We start from the raw sequence: 23,804 nt of genomic DNA, 5'->3' as shown, positions 1-23,804 counted from the left end.
CAAGGGGCTGGAGAAGGATCTAAGCAGAAAGTGAGCCATGAAGGCCCAGCTTTATGGATAGAACTGAGCCTCTTTCACTAATAAAGTTCTCCATTTGGTGGTAGCAGAAAGCTGCTCTGTCATGTGACAATCATACAGGGTACGTCCAGACTACCTGCTGTATCGGCGGGTAGCGATCAATTTTTCGGGGATCGATATATCGCGTCTCATCTAGACGCGATGTATTGATCCCCGAATGCGCTCCCATCGACTCCGGAACTCCACTGGAGTGAGCGGCGGTAGCGGAGTCGACACGGGGAGCCGCGGACGTCGATCCCGCGCGGTGAGGACGGGAGGTAAGTCGGAATAAGATACTTCAACTTCAGCTACGGTATTCCCGTAGCTGAAGTTGCGTATTTTACATCGACACCCCCCCCCCAGTGTAGACCAGGCCACAGAAACACAGCCCAATAACATGGGTCTGTAGCTGTAGCTACCTTCAAGGCAGTAGAGCTGAGCAAAAAACAGGAGGGAATTTCCATCCAAATGAATTCCTATTTTTTCTATTGAAATTCAAAAACAATACCTACAGCTTCTCTTTTTCTTTCTCTGTCCTACTACTGAGATTAGCTTTGTTTCTAAGGTTATGTCTACACTATGAGCTAGGGGAGTGATTCCCCTGCTTGTGTACCCGTACTTGTGCTATTTCTCATTGAGCTAATGCTAGTATAAATAGCAGTATCGCCATGGTAGCATGGCTAATGGCTGCACAGCTGAGCCGCACCAAGTACATTCCCACTACACAACATTGCCTCTGCTAATTCTTGTAATTGGGAAGTCTGCTCCGCTCTTCTGAAAAACTAATACAGCTGCAGCACAGCCAGTTCGGATTTCTCAGCCCCTGTGTCCATTAGTTCTCAAAGGGATTTTAGAAATATTTGCTCTGTATTTGAAAACTGCAGTGGTCCAGACAAACTGAAGAGCAATCTAATAGGCTCTGGCATACTACCCATTTTACCTCTAATTTCAAATTTAAGGTATTTCTGCATTTCATGCACAGTATCAACAGGATTTCACTGTGCCACACATCTCATTATTTAAAAAGCAATATTTTAAAGAGACATCAGGGCACTGCAGCTGCAATCAGTACTAAAGTAATGAGCTTCTAAAGTGATTGACCTGTTCCACCTCCGTGTTTAATGTGTTGCATATCACTTATAATTACTGTGCCAATAGTGATGGCCAATGCTTTACAACGCACACCCTGTACTAATTCATTCTGTCTCTTTGATAGGAGTGTCACAGAGAGCTGGGAATTTCAGCCAAAACTCAGAGCATTGCGAATCTTAAAATTCAAGTGTAAATTCATATCTAGAAATGAGACAAGCAAGGAGTTTTAGAGGCAGGCTTAGACACGGCCATTCCTTCAGACGCTAGCCAACAAAGTGGTATTCCCAGGAATAACATCTTAATAGTTTTACACACACTGATGTGCACTGGGCACTGCTGTAGTGAAATCCTCAGGGATACCATGCCACCAACCTTGTCCCCTAAAACTAGCATATAGACACACTGCAATCCTCACCAGTGGGGGTGCTCCCTGCAAGGGAGGGTATTCAGTGATGGCGTGAGAGACTTGTCACTTAAGAGTATCTCCCATTCGAAAATTAATCTCCATGTACAGGGCCAGATTGTGATGCCTTTACTCACGTTGAGCAGCATCTTTCCTGCCTCCAGTGGAAACGCTTGTGGGGAAAGGTGCTAGTCAACGAGTACAGATTGCACAGCTTAGCCCACAGAAATTTTATATTCAAACGTGTTGTAATGCGAATTGACATCGTATTGGTTTGTGTTACTGTCTTTGTTACAGAATATGAACATCTGATGCATTGCTTGAATGACCCGCCATCTCTAACTAAAATATTCCTGGGCTGGGGGCGGGTGTGTGTGCAGCATTTTCCTTGCATTGGCTGGTACAACAAGGATGATTTTTTTTTATCATTTTACAGATTTAAAAATTAGGTGACAGAAGAAAACAAGCACATAGGGTGTTGTGAGAGAGACCATTCAACAAGACACTTGTTTAGAGGGGTGAGTCTTTTATGGTTGCTTCAGTTCACACCATGCTGAGTCCAAGGATTTTAATTATCTTACAGGGAATTTTTGACTGGCTTTCTCATTTTTAAAAAAATCTTTCTTTTAAAAGTTTAGGGTTTGTTTGTTTTTTGGCATATCTAATCCTGTCCCTAAGGATATTCAATTCAATTGTTTGTAGGTTTTAGGATAACTTGTTTATTTATCTCTCAACAAGAAATAACTTACCAAGGGCATGGCTACACTTGCAAGTTAAAGTGCTTTAAAGCAGCCCCAGGCGCCCTAACTCCTGACCCGTCCACACTGGCAAGGCACTTAGAGCGCCTGGACTCTGCAGCCGGAGTGCTCCTGGTAATCCATCTCCATGAGAAGCATAACGCTTGTTGCGCCTCGGCTGAAACACCCCAGCATCATTGTGAACGAAATGTTGCATTACTGCACTTTGATTGGCCTCCAGAAACGTCCCATAATCCCCTTAAGTCAGTGGCCACTCTCCTCATTGTTTTGGAATTGGCTGTAGGAATGCGGATATACCCTTTCAAAGCTCCATTTCTGACATCCGGCATGCTTATCTGCTCTGGGACAAAGCAACCATTAATGTAGAATATTGCTTGCTGTGAGTGTGTGAGAGAGAGGCGGGGGCAGAAGGGTCTGAACTTACACGACAGCTTGCTGACACACTCTCAGCACCCCCAAAAACCCACTCTCTCTCCCCCCACATAAACACAACACACTCTCTGTCACAATCCATCCCATCCCCCACATTTGAAAAGCATGTTGCAGCCACTTACTCGCTGGGATAGCTACCACAATGCACTGCTCTTTGTGGCATTGCAAGAGCTGCTAATGTGGCCACGCCAGCGCGCTTGCAGCTGAGCGCGTAAACACTCGGCAGCGTTTTCCCTGCTGTGCTCTCCGAAGGCTGGTTTAACTCCCAGCGCTCTACATCTGCAAGTGTAGCTATGCCTCAAGTAAACACTGTGCTGATGCTACTGCAGTCTAGCCTGACTGTATTCACTCTCCCATTCTCTGTAATTGGTTCCTGCCTCTGACTGTGAGAGAGCCTGTGAGCTTAATATGTCCTATATTGCTCTGAGGATGATCATGATGAAGCACTGCTTAGTATCCTGCAGGACGTGTGGAACTTCATACCTCCTGCTAAAGCGTTGCCCAGAGCACACATAATGAATATTCTCTCATTGTCCCCATGATCAGGTTTATGAGTGGTATGGGGCATATTAAGCTCCTTCACTAGTGGATCAGCCAGAACTGATTGATGGAAAACTCCCAAAGCATTGACATTTACTATATTTGGTTCACTTGGAGCCATCGATCTGTTCTTGTCTGGAGTTGGATTTGGTAATGTATTTCCTGGCAGTAATCAATAATTATTTTATATTCAGTATGATACTTAATTGTGAGTAAACCAAAAGACAGATTGCTTGGATAGAAGAACTATTGATTGCCAGCAGAAGGCACACTTATCAGCTAACTTTCTGAAGAGCAGGAATATGAAACTACTCTTCTGTATTGCGCTGATGACACTGGGAAAGTGACAAATAGCTCTTCTACTCAAGCATGAATGGATGGTATTGAATCAAACTTGCCACATCTTGGGTCAAATTCTACTTGCCTCATTCACATGAGCAGGGACATAGAAAATCAATGGGAATGCTTGAATAAGGCAAGCAGGGTCTGGTTCTTAATAGGTGCTTTATGATTTTTAAAGTCATAGGTAGCAATATTTTTATCCTGCTTAGATACTATGGTGATAGATGATTTACTAATACCGATAAATATTCTCAGTTTCCAGTTTGCTACTCTTAGTGCACAAGGAAAAACAAGAGGCCATGCATCACCTCCTTCTGTATGGAAAGAAATGTCCATAAAGAGCTATCAGTGGTGCCCAAACTATTCCTGTTAACGCTCCCCCCCCTTACCAGTAATGGAATCTGTCTGTGCCCCCCTCCCCATTACAGTACAGTTGGCTCAGCAGAAGAATTTGGGCTGAAGGCGGAGCTGGGGTTGGAACTGGGATAGAGGAGGAGCTGGGGCTAGAGGTGGAACTGGCCTGGGGGTGGAGAGGGAAGGAGGGCAGAGCTGGGCTGGGGCCGGAGAGAGCTTTGGATGGGGTGGGAGCTGGGTAAGGGGTGGAATGGTGCTGCGACTGGGACCGGAGCTGGACTGGGGGTGGAGTGGAGTGTGGCTGGGAGGGGCTCCCAACGTGGGGACTGGCCCGGGCACTGCCACGCAGCCCCCAGAACATTTCTCCATGGCACGCCCCATAATTTGGGGACCACTGAGCTAGATTGTGACTTTGCTAAAAGCCCTGAGTAAAGGGCAGTGCAGAACCAGATTTTGACTCACTGAGCATCCCTGGTGTCCCCTTACACCAAGGGGAAATTATCTGCACCAGCCCTATACCTGGCACAGATTCCTTCCCTCTCCACTCAGCTGTACTGGGGGAGAGGCTCTGCCCTCTTCTTGTCCATCGCTACCCACCTGCCCAGAAAGGGCAACAGCGGCCCTGTGGAAGGTTCTCCCACCCTCCCCCTGCACTGCTACTGGCATGATGGATATGCCAAGGAGTAAGGATGCACCTTGTGCCCCCTGCTCCCCTGAGCAAGTGTCTAGCCAGTATCATGCCTGTGCCTATAATACCAGTTTTGTGCTTCAACAGGAAAAAGCCTTTTTAGATATTTGAGCAATAGGATTAAAATCTATCTATCTATCTATATCTATATCTAGATCTAGATCTATTCCACATTCACAAAGCTGACCAAGAGTGATATGTGAAGAAGGAATATCTTTTGGCACAAGGGAACAAAGGCATATAAGCGTGCAATGCAACACTGTCTAGCCAGTTGAATACAGAGTTTAGTGAGATGAAAATAGTTTTCTACCACTGAAAGTAATTTTTTATAGAAGGTATTATAGCAATTGGTCATCTAGAACAATAAGGTCTTCCTCTGAAGACAGCAATTAACCTATTATTTTAGCTGACCATTTGAACTTGTGCTCTGTAAATGAGAATGTGATTAGTTAACGAGTCACAAAACAGCCAAAACTTTCATTGCCATCAAACCAAAGCTCTGTTCATTCTGAATCTTGCTGTATGGACATTTTAGTAAAAGAGCCATTGATGGAAGTGATGTTAAAAGAGCTATTGTAGTAGGATGCATATTTGAAACTGAATACAGTACAGTTAGCCTTTTGCATTGACATTTGTTGGAAGCATTGCCATGCTGTTTGCCATTTGAATAACCAAAAAATTTGTTTTTGTTAATTTTTTGTCACAGTGGAAAAAGACAGAGAGGGAGAAAAACAGAGGGAAAGGGAGGATGAAGCAGCAAAGTTGACTTAAAGTATCACATAAGAAATAAGATTTCCCATCTTGAGAAAATCTTCTTTTGGGAAAGTCCAAGTCTGGATACAAATTGATGCTCTATTAGTCAGTAACATTGCTAATAGAGTGTAAGGAGTGTGTATGGATGGATGCAATCAAGTGAGCTATAACTGAAATTTGTTGTAGGGGGTGGGGGTCGGAGGAAGTGTTTCTAGGATCAGAAATACTTAAAATTAGTCACCTTTTTATCAGAAAATATTTTTGTTGTTTTTACCTGTTGACAAATAAGCAGCTGATTTCTTCCTTTAGAATTGTCTTCCTTTAGTTTGTTGTTACTATGCCATGAATGTATCCATCTATTCGGCACAGAACAGAGAGCATTAAGGCCCTGATCTTGTAGGCACTTATGCATATGCTTAACTTTAAACATGTGAGTACTCCCACTGACTGTAGCATGAGTAAGTGCTTGTAAGATCAGCAATTTAAATTGTAGAGTTCTTAATGAACCCTAAACATAATTATAGGTATCTGAGCTTTAATAAAGCTTAGCTTCTCATTTAACAAAGCTTCTTGTTGAGCTTTGTAACAAGTAATATTGTAGTTTATGACTTAAATCTGTTAAATTAAACCAAGTTCTGTTTACACCATGTATTGCTTGCGGCCTGGGGTGGTAGCTATGCTTTAATTTTGTTTTCTTGACTAAGTAGTAGCCCACGAAAGCTTATGCTCAAATAAATTTGTTAGTCTCTAAGGTGCCACAAGTGCTCCTGTTCTTTTTATAGTAAATACTGTTATATTGGGAACATCATTGAATGGACCTGGTTCTCTCTCCAGCCCTTTGCATAGTCAATAATACCAGTGCATAGCGTATAATCCATTACTGTTCTGATTAGGTAGTGTTTTGTGCTCACTCTGTATTCACTTAGCACTGCTGTAAAGGACTACAAAAGTTACAGAGCCACAGAGAATCGGAGTCTCCTTTGCTGAAAATACACAGATGAGTCTAAAGGTGGAAAAGCAGGTAGAGTGAATGAGCAGCCTTTTGCATTCCTGAGATTGGAGTTAAGACATCTAACAAAATGTTTAATTTAGTAGCCATTATGACAGCTAAAGTTGTGGGGAAAATGTTAGCATTAAACTAGATAAGGGACATACAGCCTACCTCAGCTGTTATCTTTTCAGCTTAATGATCAGGCATATTGGCAATTAAAAGGGGTACCTCAGAAAGCAGGAGTGATATAACAAATGAAATATTGTTTTTGGCAACAGAGTTAGTATATTAGGGTGTGAATATAGTATTAGCATGGATTTCAGCACATGCTGTGATACCTGATAGTAAAGTGGTGAATAAAGAAACAAAAATTGCTTTAAAAATGGAGAAATTGATATAAAGGTTCCTTTGAGTAAGCAGGAATTTAAAAGTTTAGTTAAAAAGCCTTTAAATACAGGAATTGTGGACTAAGGAGAAAAGAGGAAGAAGATTCTATGAAGTATGCCACAAAACAGAGGATAATGCGTGGCTCCAAAGTTATGAAAGGATCAGTGAGGTGCTCATAATTAGACTGTTAACTGGTCACTGTGGTTTGAATAATAATTTATAATACTGAATAGACACAAAGATGGATTATTAACACATGTAAAGTTAAAGAACCAGCTGATCCCTTGATATGGGAATGCAAGAGAGTTCCCAGGAAAGAAAGGATCTTTATGAAGAATGTAGAGCAGTTCTCAAACTTCATTGCACCACGACCCGCTTCTGACAACAAAATTACTACATGGGAAAGGGGGCTGGAGCTTGAGCCCCGCTGCCCTGGGGGTTGGGGTGGGTTTAGGCTTCCGCCCCGGTCCCAGTAAGTCTAATACTGGCCCTGGCAACCACATTAAAATGGGGTCGTGACCCACTTTGGGGCCCTAACCCACACTTTGAGACCCACTTAACATGACAGAACATGTTATGAGGGGTTCAGTGAGAGTACTGGGAAGGTGGGGTGACATTAAAAAGCTCTACTTTGTTTTTGGAGGATATACAGCAGGGTAAGAGAATGTAGTGCCATTAATGTACAAGGAATATTGTATGTGGTGATTACAGACTCAGCCATAAAGAATAAAAAGAATCACGTCCAATATATTTATGAAAGAAACATAGTGGGTGAGGTAATATCTTTTATTGGACCAACTTCTGTTGGCAGAAGGGACAATCTCTTCAGCTTCACAGAGCTCTTCTTTAGGTCTGGAAAAGGAAACTAGACTATCCAAGCTAATTATAAGGGGGCAGAATGTTTAGCATAATGGTTTCAGATATGTTGTTGGGCACCACTTTTAAAATAAAGTGGGCAGTTAACACCTCTGCAGTCACTGGACAATGGAGGGTTAGTAGGTAGCAGGGTGTGTTACAAGTTGTAATGGGCCATAAAACCAGTGCCTATTAAATCCAATTTTTTAGTGTCCAGCAGAGTTATGAATTTAAGTTCCCAGGCCCATCTTTTGAAAATGTGATGCAGATATAGAAGCTGTTCCAATAAAAGGGAGGGATAGCTCAGTGGTTTGAGCATTAGCCTGCTAAACCCAGGGTTGTGAGTTCAATCCTTGAGGGGGCCACTTAGGGATCTGGGGCAAAAATTGGTCCTGCTAGTGAAGGCAGGGGGCTGGACTCAATGACCTTTTGAGGTCCCTTCCAGCTCTAGGAGATTAGTATATCTCCAATTATTACCTAAACGATATTATCTCACCCACCTTATTTCTCTTATCCTGGGACTAAGCCCTACTCTACGCTACACAGGTTGACATAAGGCAGCCTACTTCATATCTTGTCCTCAGTGGAAAAGTTATATGGTAACTCTGAACATAAAAATAACACTTCTGATCAATTTAAAATGCAAAGGGAAACACTTTATTTTCGTTTGGCTACTAGATTTCTTATTTTAGGCTTGGACTGTAAAACCATTCAAATCTGTACAGAATATAACAAGTTCAAACAAAATGAAATGTAATATCTGCCAAATATCTCATCTGATGTGACTATTACCCATTTGCTCTCTCTGTGTTTCTGTCTTGTGCACGAGTTAGTATGTAACACAAAAGGAGAATGTGACATGCAGGGAAACAGTGGACTGTATGCACAGTGAGGGTGATGTTAGACCACATGGTACTTCAGGGGGGACTGAAGAATGAAGAGCCTCCAATAAGCAGCATTAACTCTCCTGAACAAGGAGCATATTGCCTCTTCTTCACTGCTGCTCGCATGACCCCTCCAGCACTCCTCCTTTACAGCAGGCACTCCCATAGCAAATACCCTCCTCTTTGTCCATCTCTCCTTTCTTGCACTATTGTTTTGTTATATTCCTTTCCCCCGTGATGTGTATTTTGGGGGGAAAAAAGACATTCATCATTTTACAGGAATAGGTGAAGAGTACCTAAAAGTCTCTAGGAAAAGCTGAAAATATCACATCTTATAATTCACTGGTTTGTATATTGCAGAAGAGCCCTAGTGAGGATCCTGGCCTCCTCATACTGGGTATTGTATGAACACATACTTTCTTGTAAAGCATCACATGTATGCATGACACTTTACAGGACAGTAAAATACAGATGTTTGCACTGACTAGTTTGCACTATAAAGCCTGTCACATGGCCACAAAGAACTCACTTCAGGATCAAGACTTACAGTTAGAAGTCACATGCATGATAGAAGATGAGACAGTGAGAGGCCTGAGGAGGGTTGCCATAGGTTAAGGTTGTGGTTCTCCTTGTAGCATATGTATCATATCGGGCCCTTTTGTGTCACAGAGCAATTTCATTTCTTGACTCTTGGTACCTCACATGGCTCAGCCCTGCTACCCCTGGATGTTACTTGGACACTAGGTGCTGCAACAAGCAGATCTGTTGATGCAGACAGTGGGTCAGATGAAAACCCAGGGTGCAGTTAGGCCACATGCATGACCCTAGGTCCCTCTTCCTCCTTATACAGCCATCACATGAGGAAGCGAGTGACTCCCAGGCAGGATGAGTCAGTATCACTGTCCTGTTACAAGGTGAACTCTGAGGCCCAGATTGATCAAGGGCGATTACCAGTCAGAAAACACTTCAGCCTCCCTGGACACTCAGTAACAGACCCAAAAGTGGCAATTCTTCAACAAAAAAAGTCAGAAACAGACTCTAATGAGAAACTGCAGAACTGGAATTAATTTGCAAACTGGACACCAACAAATTCAGCCTGAACAAAGACTGGGAGTGGATGGGTCATTACAAGAACTAAAAACTAATTTCCCAATGCTAATTTTCCCTGTTACTCACACCTTCTTATCAACTGTTTGAAATGGGCCACTCTGATTACCACTACAAAAGTGATTCTTCCTCTTGTTGATAATAGCCCTCTTTAATTGAATTGTCTCATTAGGATTGGTAAGGCAACCCCCATCTTTTCATCTACTATGTGTGTATCTATCATCTATCTATCTACTGTATTTTTCACTCTATGCATCTGATGAAGTGGGTCCTATCCCACGAAAGCTTATGCTCAAATAAATTTCTTAGTCTCTAAGGTGCCACAAGGACTCCTCGTTGTTTTTACCTCAGTATAGTGACACCAGCACAGGTTTCCCTAATCTACCAAGGCCTATGTGAGTGATCCAGTTGTTACCGAAATATCGGGTCTGTCTAGCTGAGAGCCAATAACAGCCTGACAGGGATAAGGAAAGATTGCTTTATTCTGCAGAATAAAAGGAGAGTTCTGTACTCAGGTACAAAGAACTCTGCTTCATACAAATTTCACAAACTTTTTATACACTTTCAGATAAAGACCATGCCGTGTTAACACTTCATTGGTGGTTGCCAGACCCGATGAAACCGTTATCTGGTCAGTGAAAACTAGTTTGAAGCTAGTTCCTTCTGCTTCAAGGCAGAGGAGGAAAGACAGTTCAAAAGTTCAGGTAACTGTGTATGTGAGGCTTCTGCTTTCCCCCAGTGGCTGCCTGCTAGTTGTTAAGGGGGGTTACCAGTAACTTTCACACAGTGGCGCCTGTGGCTGAGCTGGGGACCAGCAGTAACCCATTCTCAGGGGGGCAGGTGCCCCCCAATAACCCCAAGTCTTGGAGCCCCACCATGAGGCGACTGAGCTGTTACCAGCATGACGGGGGAGGAGGGCAGCCGCAGGCGTGACCCCCCCCACCCCAGAGCCGTGTCCACCTTCTCACCAGCTGGTGAGTTCCTAGGGGCCAGCCAGAAGGACACACACGGCTTGGGGAGAGTTAAGGCTGAGACCAGGGCGGGGACTTGCCCCTCCTCCCCTTTCCACAGCCCCAGCCCCGCCCCCTGCCTCAGGCTCGCCCCAGCCCAGCATCTTTCCTCCCCCCTCCCCTCGCAACTGCCTGGCCCGTAACTTAATCCCGACCCCCCGCGCAGGCGCAATGGCGCGCGGCCGCCATCTTGGCGGCGTGCCGTCGGCGGGGGGGCGGGGCGAGCGGGTCCGGGCCGGGGGGGGAGTCTCCCAGTCCGGACTCGGGACTTTTGAAAAGCTCCGGAGTCGGGGGGGGGCCGCGGGCTCCGGGGCCGAGCCGACCGGCGCCTGCTTCTCTCCGGCGGGGCAGCTCCGGGGCTTCCGCGCCCAGCGGGTGAGGCGGGTTGGTGCCGGGGGGAGCGGGCGCCCCTCGCCAGGGGTGGGGTGAGGGGGCGCTGCGTACCCCGCCCCGGTGAGCGGGTGCCGCTGGGGGGGGGTCACGGCGCGGGGGGAGGGGGAACAGAGGGGGTCACCGCGTGGGGGGGGGTAAGAGGGGGTGACTGCGCGGGGGGAGGGGGTGACTGGGGGGGGCTGTGTCTCTCTCTCCTCCCCCTGCCCGGGAAGCTGGGTCCCTCTCCCCCCCCCCGTTGGAAGAAGTGCCATGCTGCTGCCTTCCCCCTCCAGACAGGCACTTCCCGGGCTCGGTAACCCCCTCCCCGTCCCGCCCGTCACCCCCCTGCTGCCCTTTGCCCCCCGTTTCGGGTGCCGCGTGCAGGGAGCGTGTGCGGGGTCCATTGCCGAGCTGCCCAGTAAGTGGAGGGAAAGAGAGGTGTCTGTGACAGGAATTGACTTGGCTGGGCTGCCTCCCTGCTCTGCAGTTAGGCCCCGCTCTGTTCCTCCCTGGGTGCTATTCACGGTCCTTGGTGTGCAATGCTAACTTGTGAAACCCTCTGAGCTCTTAGCACAGTTCCTTTGCACAACTTCAGAGATGCACACGTGCACCTCATGTACCTTGTTTGCTTGGTAGAGGAGAGGGATATTTTTGAGAGTAAGCATTCCGAGTGCTAACAAGATACTGATACCAGCTTTCTGAGCTGCTGCAGTCAGCAACAGAGAGAGGTATTGTGCTTCAAATAATCTAGAGGTGTGAGCTATGTCTAAATATTGTACAGAATATTACTGAGAAGCCTCAGTAATTCTCATTTTGCTAGTCTATACATTTGGTAATCCTCATCAGAAACCTTGAGGAACTCCCCCCATTTCTCATCAGAGATTTCATAGCAAAGCCAAATCTGTAATCCTGTTTAATATTGCTAAAATGTACTACAGACTATTTTAACACATTAAATTTGGGTGATGATTAAGACTAATCCACGTTTCAAAATAAGTGTGTCTTTTAAAAAAAAAAAAGTGTGTTTTATGCCCTAATATGCAAAGTTCAGCAAACTGCAGTGAATCTCTAGCACATTAGCATTAGCATGCTGCGGTGCATCCAAAGCAAGAATACTTACAGGGACACTGTCAGGTTGAAACAGCTTTCCAATAATAAGCTCACTGTAGTTTTTCCCTGAGTTCCAGCCAGTTTTGCTTTTACATTTCCTTTTTAAAATACTTTCCCCTACAGTTCTGTAATCAAAAGGGAACATAGTAGTGGCTAAGGCCCCAGTCATGCAGAAAGAACTATGAAGTTGAAACCCTGTACCCTCAGAAAGTGGATGCAAAGAGCAGTCACTGGAGATCCCCTCTGTAGGAATGGGTAACTGACTGCATTGTGGCAACAGTGACATTGGCTATACAGGGAGTGCTGTTGCATGTACAAAGTAAAGTAATTTTTCCATAATTTCTTTAAATAGTAGTAACCAGAGATGTTGCTTGTTACAACAGCAGGTTTAAAAAAAAAGGCACAAAAGTGATTTAAGTTAATGGTATCCCATTTGCAAAATCTAAGATTCTCTGCTTTATCTTTCTGAGCACTTGTACACCCTTCTATTTATGTCAGTATAATTTATGTCACTCAGGGGTGTGAATAAGCCACCGAACTAAGTGCTGGTGTGGACAGCGCTATGTCTGCTGGAGAGTCTTCTCCAGATGCGCAGAGCCACCACTGTAGTGCTTTTAGTGTAGACTAGCCCTAAATGTAACAACACCCCTAGGAGATATTAGGCAGTGGAGGTCAAACCCAGGACCTCTGGTTCTAAAAGCATGAGCCTCTACTAGCTGAGCTAAAAGTCCCTGTTATGTTACATCAAAGGTTATATGGATTCGAATATCTGTGTGGGACAGCCATATTGATCATGGGTTATATAAACAAATTGAGAAATTAGAAGTTTTTGTTTTAAGAACTAGCTATATAAAAGAGGTGATGGTATTATGTTTTAAGTATCAATGTGTGTCAGTAGTAATATTACATAATTTTTTCCATGGCTCTTCAATAGCTTATGGGAATTGACTCAGTTGGGCTCCCTCAGACTAGGTTCCACTGAATAGGTATCCACTTAACAATCTATCATCACCACGTCTGACATCCTCATGAGTCTCAGAAGAGGTACCAAGGATTGAACAGATCTGGTGGATGAGCCCTCTTCTACCTCAAGACAGCGTCTATTCTTGAGAATCTTTAAAAATTCTCAGTATGCTGCCCTGGTGGAAGACTGGTTGCAAATGTTTTTATCACTGAATTTTTTTATTCTAGTTTTTGTGACAAAGGATTACTACATCTGAAAGATGGAGTATGGATAAATCTCAGAAGATTTGAGTGTCTCTGCTAAGTATGCTTCTTCTGTATCCTTTTGTGGTCTGTCTTCACTGAAAAAAGGTGTTTACACTAGGGCTGCCAAGCAATTAAATAAATCACGATTAATCATGCGGTTAAAAGAAGTAATCGCGATTAATTGTGAGATTATTCACACTGTTAAATAATAGAATACCATTTAAATATTTTTGGATGTTTTCTACATCTTCAAAATATATTAATTTCAATTATAACAATAGAAAGTGTACTGTGCTCACTTTATATTTATTTTTATTACAAATATTTGCACTGTAAAAACAAAACAAATAGTATATTTCAATTCAACTCATACAGGTACTGTAGTGCAATCTCTTTATAATGAAAGTTGAATTTACAAATGTAGGATTATGTACAAAAAATAACTGCATTCAAAAATAAAACAATGTAAAACTTTAGAACCAACAAGTCCACTCAGTCCTACTTCAGCCAATCGCTCAGACAAACAAGTTTGGTTACAGTTTGCAGGAGATAATGCTGCCCACGTCTTGTTTACAATGTCACCTGAAAGTGAGAAGAGGAATTCACAGGGGGGAGGGATAGCTCAGTGGTTTGAGCATTGGCCTGCTAAACCCAGGGTTGTGAGTTCAATCCTTGAGGGGGCCACTTAGGGATCTGGGGCAAAAATTGGTCCTGCTAGTGAAGGCAGGAGGCTGGACTCGATGACCTTTTGAGGTCCCTTCCAGTTCTAGGAGATTGGTATATCTCCAATTATTACCTTATTATTACCTTTATTACCACATGGAACTGTTGTAGCTGGCATTGCAAGATCTTTATGTGCCGGATGTGCTAAAGATTCATATGTCTCTTCATGCTTCAACCACCATTCCAGAAGACAAGCGTCCATGCTGATGACAGGTTCTGCTCGATAACGATCCAAAGCAGAGTGGACTGACACATGTTCATTTTCATCCTCTGAGTCAGATGCCACCAGCAGAAGGTTTTCTTTTTTGGTGATACAGGTTCTGTAGTTTCTGCATCGGAGTGTTGCTCTTTTAAGACATCTGAGAGCATGCTCCACACCCTATCCCTCTCAGATTTTGGAAGGCACTTCACATTCTTAAACATTGTGTCAGATCTGCTGTGAAAGTGTTCTTAAAACGAACATGTGCTGGTTCATCATCCGAGACTGCTATAACATGAAATATATGGCAGAATGTGGGTAAAACAGAACAGGAGACATACAATTTTCCCCCAAGGAGTTCAATCACAAATTTCATTAATGCATTGTCTTTTTAACGAGCATCATCAGCGTGGAAGCATGTCCTCTGGAATGGTGGCCAAAGCATGAAGGGGCATATGAATGTTTAGCATATCTGGCACGTAAATACCTTGCAATGCCAGCTACAAAAGTGCCATGTGAACACCTGTTCTCACTTTCAGGTGACATTGTAAATAAGCAGTCAGCAGTATCTCCCATAAATGTAAACAGACTTGTTTGTTTTAACAATTGGCTGAACAAGAAGCAGGACTGAGTGGACTTGTAGGCTCTAAAGTTTTGCATTGTTTTGTTTTTGAGTGCAGTTATGTAGCAAAAAAAAATTAGATTTGTAAGTTACACTTTCACAATAGAGACTGCACTACAGTACTTGTATGAGGCAAATTGAAAAATACTGTTTTGTTTATAATTTTTACAGTGCAAATATTTGTAATAAAATAATATAAAGTGTGCACTGTACACTTTGTATTATATGTTGTAATAGAAATCAATATATTTGAAAATGTAAAAAAAAATCCAAAATGTAATAAATTTCACTTGGTATTCTATTGTTAACAGTGCGATTAATTGTAATTAATTTTTTTAATCGCAGTTAATTTTTTTGAGTTAATTGTGTGAGTTAACTGTGATTAATTGACAGCCCTAGTTTACACATCAAGATAGCTATTTCAATATAACATCTTAGTGGAGAGAAAGCACAATAGCTTTTACCTATATGTAGTTATTTGAGGTGCATGTCAAGTAGGGTGTGTAGATTTGACCATGACTAGCTACAGCTAGGTAAAAACTACCTGTACCTTATCTCATCTAGGACATTACATTGAGGTACATTGGTGTAAAACCACACATTTCTTGCAGTGAAGATTTAACCTAAAATACCTTCCTGAGGTTGGACTTGTAGCTGAGTTCAGATTTCATGCATTCTGAGGCTGTTTACTCAGTGTATGAGACTTGATATTGGCAGTGACAAAAGGGCTCCACTGACCTTCAAAGAGCTTTTCATATATGGGCTTATTGGGGAACCATAGCGAGGAAGTAACTGCCCTGTTACTAAGTGGGAGTGTGTTTGGGGAGGAGGGAGGGAAGGTCGTATTTGAATTTCAGTGGAAAAAGTTTGCAAGATGGACCAAAATTTAGATCTGTGCTATGGTGCAAATTGATTTGCCTATATCTGCTGAAAACAAGGTGGAATGGCATCTCAAATAAGGCTCCATGGCCATTTCAAGGTGTTGAAATAGCCTACCCTATGGCTACTTATTATTTGTATTCTTAGTTCCTAGGAGCCCTAGTCATGGACCAAGGCCCCATTGTGTTAGACACTCTGAACAGAACAAAGGCAGTTCTACCCCAAAGAATTTACAATCGACGTATAAGACCCGAGACAACAGATGCATACAGATTGGGGAAGTACAAGGAAACCATGCAATAATATTAGTCAGCATGATAGGTTGTGATCTCAGCACATCTGCAGCTTCTCAGAGAAACTTACGCCTTTTAAAGAAAGCAGATCATGTGCATGAGGTTTCTAGAGGGAGTGTAGCAATTGAGTTATGTTCTTAGAGCTTAGGCTTTTTTGCTATAAGCTCAGCTGTAGTTTAATTTAAACTCAGCTGTAGGAAACAGAACGTTTTATTTCCTTTCACGGAAACAGCCGTGCTTTGTTGTAGATACTAATGACACAGTACAGTCATATGATTTCTTGTGGCTTTTGTTTTAAGTTCTTCTTTGTGAATTATGTAGCAATTATTGGTGTATGCTATAGTTGTAAAATCTTTGATGAAAAGCAGAGACTTGTAGGGGAGACTGGATTGGAATTGCACGAGCTGAAATTGTTCAGTTTTGGGCTTTATGGGGAAAGTTGGAACTTTACAGATACTTAATCTTTTGGGAAAAAGGGGTAAAGAGTCAAAATTAGAGTATTTTGTTCTTTCAGTATTCTAGGTGTGAAAAATGAACTGACATTAAAACCAGTTTTACCAGTGTATACAATTTAAAGATTGCATCTCGAGGCTAGGAATTGATAATCTGATAGAAAAATGAAAAGTTAAAATTTGGTGAATACTTCTCCATTTGACCAGCTGCAAATTGGCTTTACAAGAACTGGGGGAAAGTGAGTGGGATTTTCTGAATGATGGGAGGTGGAGGGGAAAGAGTAATATGTAACTTTCACAGACCAGCAAGCCAAGCTGCAATGACTTAAATCAGGGGTTCTCAAACTTCATTGCACCACAACCCCTTTCTGACAACAAAAATTACTACACAACTCCAGGAGTGGGGACTAAAGCTTGAGCCCGCCTGAGCCCCGTTGCCCTGGGTGGAGGGGCCAAAGCCTGAGCCCCATCACTGGGGAGGGGCGGGGGGCAAAGCCCAAGGGCTTCAGCCCCAGGCAGGGGGCCTGTAATCTGAGCCCCGCTGCTCAGGGCTCAGGCGTCTCAACCAGTTCCTCACTATTTGTCAAAATCAAATCTAGAACAGCCTCTCCCTTAGTAGCTTTATCCACCTTCTGAAATAAAAAAATATCTCCAATAAATTCTTAGAATGTATTGGATAATCTGTGCCCTGTTGTGTTATTTTCCCAACAGATGTCTGGTAGTTGAAGTCCCTCATCACTACCAAGTCCTGTGCTTTGGATGATTTTGTTGTTTAAAAAAAGCCTCAGCCACCTCTTCTTCCTACTTGGGTGGTCTCATCACCCTTGTTTTTTTTTACCCTTTTTATCCTTACCTAGAGACTTTCAACAAGTCTGTCTCCTATTTCCATTTAAACCTCAGTCCAAGTGTATACATTTAATATACAAGGCAACACCTCCTCCCTTTTTTGTGCCTGTCCTTTCTGAGCAAGCTCTACCCTTCTATACCAAATATTTCAGTCATGCGTATTATCCTACCAGGTCTCTGTGATGCCAACTATGTCATAGTTGTGTTTACTTACTAGCATTTTGAGTTCTTCCTACTTTCTTCTTGCATTAGTATACAGACATCTAAGATACTGATTTGATTCCCCCCCCCTCCAAGTTCTGTCTTGTCTCTTCTTTATCCCTGCTATAACAGCCCATGCTCCCCCGAAATTCCGACCCTTCTCCCAGGTCTCCATGTTTTTGACTTACCTGTGGGCTTTGGTCACCTGCACCATTTGAACTTAGTTTAAAGCCCTCCTCACTAGGTTAGCCAGTCCGTATCCAGATATTCTCTTCCCCTTCCTTGATAGGGGCCTCCCAGCCAGGCATTCACCTCCAGGATGCATCTGTTTTTGTCTGGGCCCCTACCCTTGACCATGTCTTGTATCCATTCAGAAAGATGGGAGAGGAGAAGAATGTTTTAAGTAGCAGCAACTGAAGCAAGAACTAGAGAAAATCAGAGCTCACCATGTATGAATTCAGTGATTTAATTTTGTATCCATTTCAGTTCAGTGGGACCTTGTATCTGCAGCCTAGATACCAGGGAAAGGTGTGCATTAGAAATGCCTGAAATGTGTGGAATGGTGGGACAAGACCGTCTTGCTCTTGCAGTGAGTAAACTGACTTTCCCTCAGGGCTAAGAAGGAGGTTCCACTTTTCCACTCAGAGTGGAGATCAGGCTTAAATAACTGCAGGAGTCAGTAGTTAACTCTGTTGGAAATGCTGTACCCTGGAGATCTTTAAATAACATCTACAGTGAATAATAGCTTACAAGCTTATGTGATGGTATTTTCTTTTTCTTCTCTGAATTTTGTTCTGTGTCAAAATTAACTTGGACTTCTGGGACTGATGAAGCAGAGCTCTGTATCACAGAGGTAGTCCTGGATTCTGGCATAAGTGCGTCAAGACAAGTGTGAAGTTATGGTCACATTCTTTCTAAAATAATTGTAAGTAATGAAGGCACAATGAAATAGTTGATGCTGCATTCTTAACTACTCAATAGTGTTGGCCAGTCACATTAATACAGGCGTAGTGTTATCTTTTTAAATAGCACTGAGGGATGATGATGAAAGTTAATAATTCCAAACATGCTTGTTAAGGTAATGTATGTTAGTAATACTCTCAAAACATCTAATGCATTGTACAAGGGTTACTTTGTTGGCTGCTAAAGCAATTTTTGGAATCCTCCACAATTCTCATAAGAAATTTACATGAAGGAGCTAATGGACATTTTTAGATGAGGAATTATTGTACTTATACAGGTGTTTAATTCAGCTAGCATGAGCCTGGTGTTCTTATCTCTTCTGGAATTTATTGACGTTTTATAGATGACAATTTCTTCCTGGTTTATCGAGTCCAGTAGAACTAGTACTTTTGAAGGCATACTGTGCTCTTGACAGACTTATGGAACTAAATGGTAAACTTTTATGAAGGGGCTTTGAATATTCTGTTTATGTTGCTGTTAGTGCGGCGATATTCTCAACTTTTGGGCTTTACAGTATGTGTAAAGTATGTAAGAAAATATCTCACAATGACATAGATGTTTCTATAATAGGTATGCACACTGCATGCTTTGTACATACTTTTCCTATATATACAGACATGGGAGTAGGATCTTCTACTATAGTCATGGACCTCCAATCCTTTAATTTATATTTAAATTAACATTTCCATTTTAGTTTCACTGGCACTGGAAGCAGATATCTCAAGAGGAATGATTTATCTTATTATGATGTATGAGATACTGCATGTGGACCTAGTGATGTACTGAATGTGGGGAGAAATAAGAATGGAATTTCAGGTTGTTGACACTAAATGTCAGCATTCATGGGGATAGAAGCTAGAATAGCTGTTTTTTGTATTCCAGGAAATATTTAGTTCGAAAAAGCTAGGTTTTGGAAATTTGCAGTAGTACGCAGATGTTGGAATGATTTGATAAACACTTTCTGCAATGTTACAGAACTGATAAATGGTGTTTAAATCATTTCTCCTTCAGGGGTTTAATGCTATTCCTAAAAGGCTTGCCCCATCTACAGCAATTGAGAGAGTTGAGTTTGTGTGCAACTTTCAAAAGTACCATAGTGATTTAGGAGCACAAATCCCACTGAAAGTCAATGGGACTTCATACTCCTAAATCACATAAGTGCTTTTGAAAATTGCACCTTTTCATCTTTAGTTTGTTGCAAAATCTACTTGCTCCTCTGAAGTCATACTGTTAATTGGGAAACATTAATTATAAGTTGGTTTCTTATGGATTCTTAAATACTTGAGATGAGTTAAAACTTGACACTGTTAAAGGGGCCTGATTTTTTTTCAGAAAGCGCTGAGCACCTGCTTTCTGAAAATCAGATCCTTTAAAGTGTCTTAAATTGGCTAGCCAAAAGTGGAAGCACGCCAATTGCTAATCGTGGTCAGAGTGTGCAAATTGTAATGAAAGCTAGTTACTTTAGAGGCTATATTAGTAATAGTATCAGTGTGGAAAATGCTAATTCATGGATCAAATGGCTGTCTGATTAGTGGTGGTGGTCCACTGTTGAAGTAACAGGGCAGAAAAATAGTTCTTGTACTCTTTCTGTAAGTTATGCCAACATATATATGTGGTGGGGATATTAAAAATGCCTAACTCTCTCATATATGTATATACAAGCACACACACACACAAACACAAATTTAGTGTGATTCACTGAAAAGCATCTCTTAGATGTGAAATAGTTTAGAAAATTTAGATTTACTTTCATACGTTACAGTAAAAGTAGGCAACCTTTAATCCATTTAACAAAGAGCCTTCAGTTTCTACTTCAAGGCATGTGGAATAATACTTTGTAAGGTAACTTAATCTCTAGCCAACTATTTTAAGAAGTTTGCTCTTGCAAGGAGTAGGCCAGGTGAAATGTTTACTTAAGCAGCCTTGTTTCTTTATTCAAGAAAGGTAACTCTACTCGTATTTCCAGAAGCACAACCTAGTGTTACTTAACCACTTCAGTTATCCATTTCAGTGCTGGCTAATATACGTGAGATGTTGGACAAACCAACTTTTACCTCTGCTTTATGCTTACATAAGAACACAAGAACGGCCGTACCGGGTCAGATCAAAGGTCCATCTAGCCCAGTATCCTGTCTACCGACAGTGGCCAATGCCAGGTGCCCCAGAGGGAGTGAACCTAACAGGCAATGATCAAGTGATCTCTCTCCTGTCATCCATCTCCATCCTCTGACAAACAGAGGCTAGGGACACCATTCCTTACCCATCTTGGCTAATAGCCATTTATGGACTTAACCACCATGAATTTATCCAGTTCTCTTTTAAACGCTGTTATAGTTCTAGCCTTCACAACCTCCTCAGGTAAGGCGTTCCACAAGTTGACTGTGTGCTGCGTGAAGAAGAACTTCCTTTTATTTGTTTTAAACCTGCTGCCTATTAATTTCATTTGGTGACCCCTAGTTCCTGTATTATGGGAATAAGTAAATAACTTTTCCTTATCCACTTTCTCCACATCACTCATGATTTTATATACCTCTATCATATCCCCCCTTAGTCTCCTCTTTTCCAAGCTGAAGAGTCCTAGCCTCTTTAATCTTTCCTCGTATGGGACCCTCTCCAAACCTTAATCATTTTAGTTGCCCTTTTCTGAACCTTTTCTAGTGCCAGTATATCTTTTTTGAGATGAGACCACATCTGTACGCAGTATTCGAGATGTGGGCGTACCATGGATTTATATAAGGGCAATAATATATTCTGTCTTATTCTCTATCCCCTTTTTAATGATTCCTAACATCCTGTTTGCTTTTTTGACCGCCTCTGCACACTGCGTGGACATCTTCAGAGAACTATCCACTATGACTCCAAGATCTTTTTCCTGACTTGTTGTAGTGAAATTAGCCCCCATCATATTGTATGTATAGTTGGGGTTATTTTTTCCAATGTGCATTACTTTACATTTATCCACATTAAATTTCATTTGCCATTTTGTTGCCCAATCACTTAGTTTTGTGAGATCTTTTTGAAGTTCTTCACAGTCTGCTTTGGTCTTAACTATCCTGAGCAGTTTAGTATCATCTGCAAACTTTGCCATCTCACCGTTTACCCCTTTCTCCAGATCATTTATGAATAAGTTGAATAGGATTGGTCCGAGGACTGACCCTTGGGGAACTCCACTAGTTACCCCTCTCCATTCTGAGAATTTACCATTAATTCCTACTCTTTGTTCCCTGTCTTTTAACCAGTTCTCAGTCCATGAAAGGACCTTCCCTTTTATCCCATGACAGCTTAATTAACGAGCCTTTGGTGAGGGACATTGTCAAAGGCTTTCTGGAAATCTAAGTACACTATGTCCACTGATCCCCCTTGTCCACAGGTTTGTTGACCCCTTCAAAGAACTCTAATAGATTAGTAAGACACAATTTCCCTTTATAGAAACCATGTTGACTATTGCTCAACAGTTTGTTTTTCTATATGTCTGACAATTTTATTCTTAACTATTGTTTCGACTAATTTGCCTGGTACCGATGTTAGACTTACCGGTCTGTAATTGCCGGGATCAGCTCTAGAGCCCTTTTTAAATTTTGGTGCTACATTAGCTAACTTCCTTGTGGAGTACAGGATTGCAACAGCATGTTGCTGAACGTTCCAGGAACATCTTCAATCTTCTCTTCAATGGGTTTTAATTATTGTGGTAAGTGTGGCACTGAAAAAGCTCTGAATGGGTTGATTTTGATAGGGTATTGATCCAAAAATCGTGTAGTAATCTTAAGTAACTTTCATGTCAGATAAACATGGCTGTGCTATTTCTGTGTTTAGGCAAAAAGCGTCTAGGTCAGGAGTGGGCAGACTGTGGCCTGCGGGCCACATCTGGCCCAGCCTCTGAGATCCTGGCCCAGGAGGCTTGCCCCTGGCCCCTCCCCCGTTGTCCCCCCCTCTCCTGCAGCCTCAGCTTGCTTGCTCTGCCACCGGTGTGATGCTCTGGGCGACGGGGCTGTGAGCTCCTGGGGCAGCACAGCTGCAGAGCCCGGCCTGACCAGGTGCTCTGTGCTGCGTGGTGGCGGTGGCAGCGTGGCCTGGCTCCAGCCAGGTGACGCAGCCATAGCACCGCCAGCCACCGGTGCTCCAGGCAGCACGGTAAGAGGGCAGGGAGCAAGGGGGGTTGGATAGAGGGCAGGGGAGTTTGGGGTGGTGGTCAGGGGGTGGGGGAATGGGGGCAGGGGTCCCGGGAGGGGCAGTCAGGAAGGAGGGGAGATTAGATGGGGCGGCAGGGGGACGTCAGGGGCAGAGGTTCTGGGGGCAGTCAGGGGACAGGGAGAAGGGGTAGTTGGATGGGACAGGGGTCCCAGGGGGGCTGTCAGGAATGAGAGGAGGGGTTGGATGGGGCGGTGGGGTCCAGGGCAGTGAGGGGCAGGCAACGGGGCTGTGTGGATGGGGCAGGGATTCCAGGGGGGCTGTCAGGGAACTGGGAGGGTTGGATGGGGCAGGAGTCCCCGGGGTGGGGGGGTAGGTAGGAGGTGGAGGCCGGGCCACAACCCTCTTCCCTAACCGGCCCTCCATACAATTCACAAAACCTGATGCGGCCCTCAGGCCAAAAAGTTTGCCCGCCCCTGATCTAGGTTATTTTGTGGTGTCACATGGGTCCAGTTCTTACACTGAAATATATTTTTGAATAGTATTGATATAAATCTAATTTTCACCTATTTACAAATATACGGTGAATGTAACTGTAGATTCAAGGCAAGATATAAATTGCTACACTATAAATGGAAGACAGCATTCAAATGGCTGATTGTGGTTTCTCTGTGCTTTAGAAAACTGGATCAGTGGTCCTTGCGTCTGGATTAATCAAAGCTAGGGACGTGTTCAGTTGTGCTGCCTTGAGGAAAGTATTCATGCAGGTTAAATGAGCAGCTGGAATCTGGACTACATACACCTTACTGCTCTTTGTAGTCCTCCACTCAAGTGGGCATATCCCACATGATCCATTTTTGTTCAAGTGGACTTGCACCGACAGACTCTAGCCACTGCCATTATTTAAGATTGCATATATAGTGCAACTTGTTTTTGATTACCAGTGGGTTCCCTTTCTTGACAGTTACAATAACTGTGGGACTACTGCTAACCAAATCACCTTTCAGAGGACAGTCCTTGATTTGAAGTCCTGTCCTTTTTTTCTTGTGTAGTAGTGAACAAAAACACATTTTTAGGGCATAATACTGAGCTGTTCCTTGTCCTGAGACTTGGGGTATATCAGCACTTAAAACAGTACAGCAGTGCAGCTGTAA

At 43.0% G+C, this 23,804-nt stretch overlaps 1 protein-coding gene across 4 annotated transcripts in view; it reads left to right on the top strand.

Annotated features, from left to right (window-relative positions):
* The window catches only part of KLHL13 (kelch like family member 13), a 140,526-nt gene that overhangs the window by 7,485 nt on the left and 109,237 nt on the right, over positions 1 to 23,804 (top strand). For 2 of the 4 annotated variants that reach the window (XM_045031084.1, XM_045031081.1), the window contains exon 3: positions 1,989 to 2,070. The exons of 1 other annotated variant lie outside the window; for it this stretch is intronic. The gene's annotated coding sequence lies outside the window, so the exon portion shown is untranslated. Of the gene's footprint in view, positions 1 to 1,988; positions 2,071 to 10,950; positions 11,029 to 23,804 lie in introns of those variants that run through there. One more of the 4 variants, XM_045031082.1, reaches the window with a different exon arrangement.

Source organism: Mauremys mutica, chromosome 9, assembly GCF_020497125.1.
Source record: "Mauremys mutica isolate MM-2020 ecotype Southern chromosome 9, ASM2049712v1, whole genome shotgun sequence".
Classification (NCBI taxonomy): Eukaryota; Metazoa; Chordata; order Testudines; family Geoemydidae; genus Mauremys; species Mauremys mutica.
The sequence above is the reverse complement of the archived record's forward strand: the minus strand, read 5'-3'. Positions and strand labels throughout refer to the sequence as shown.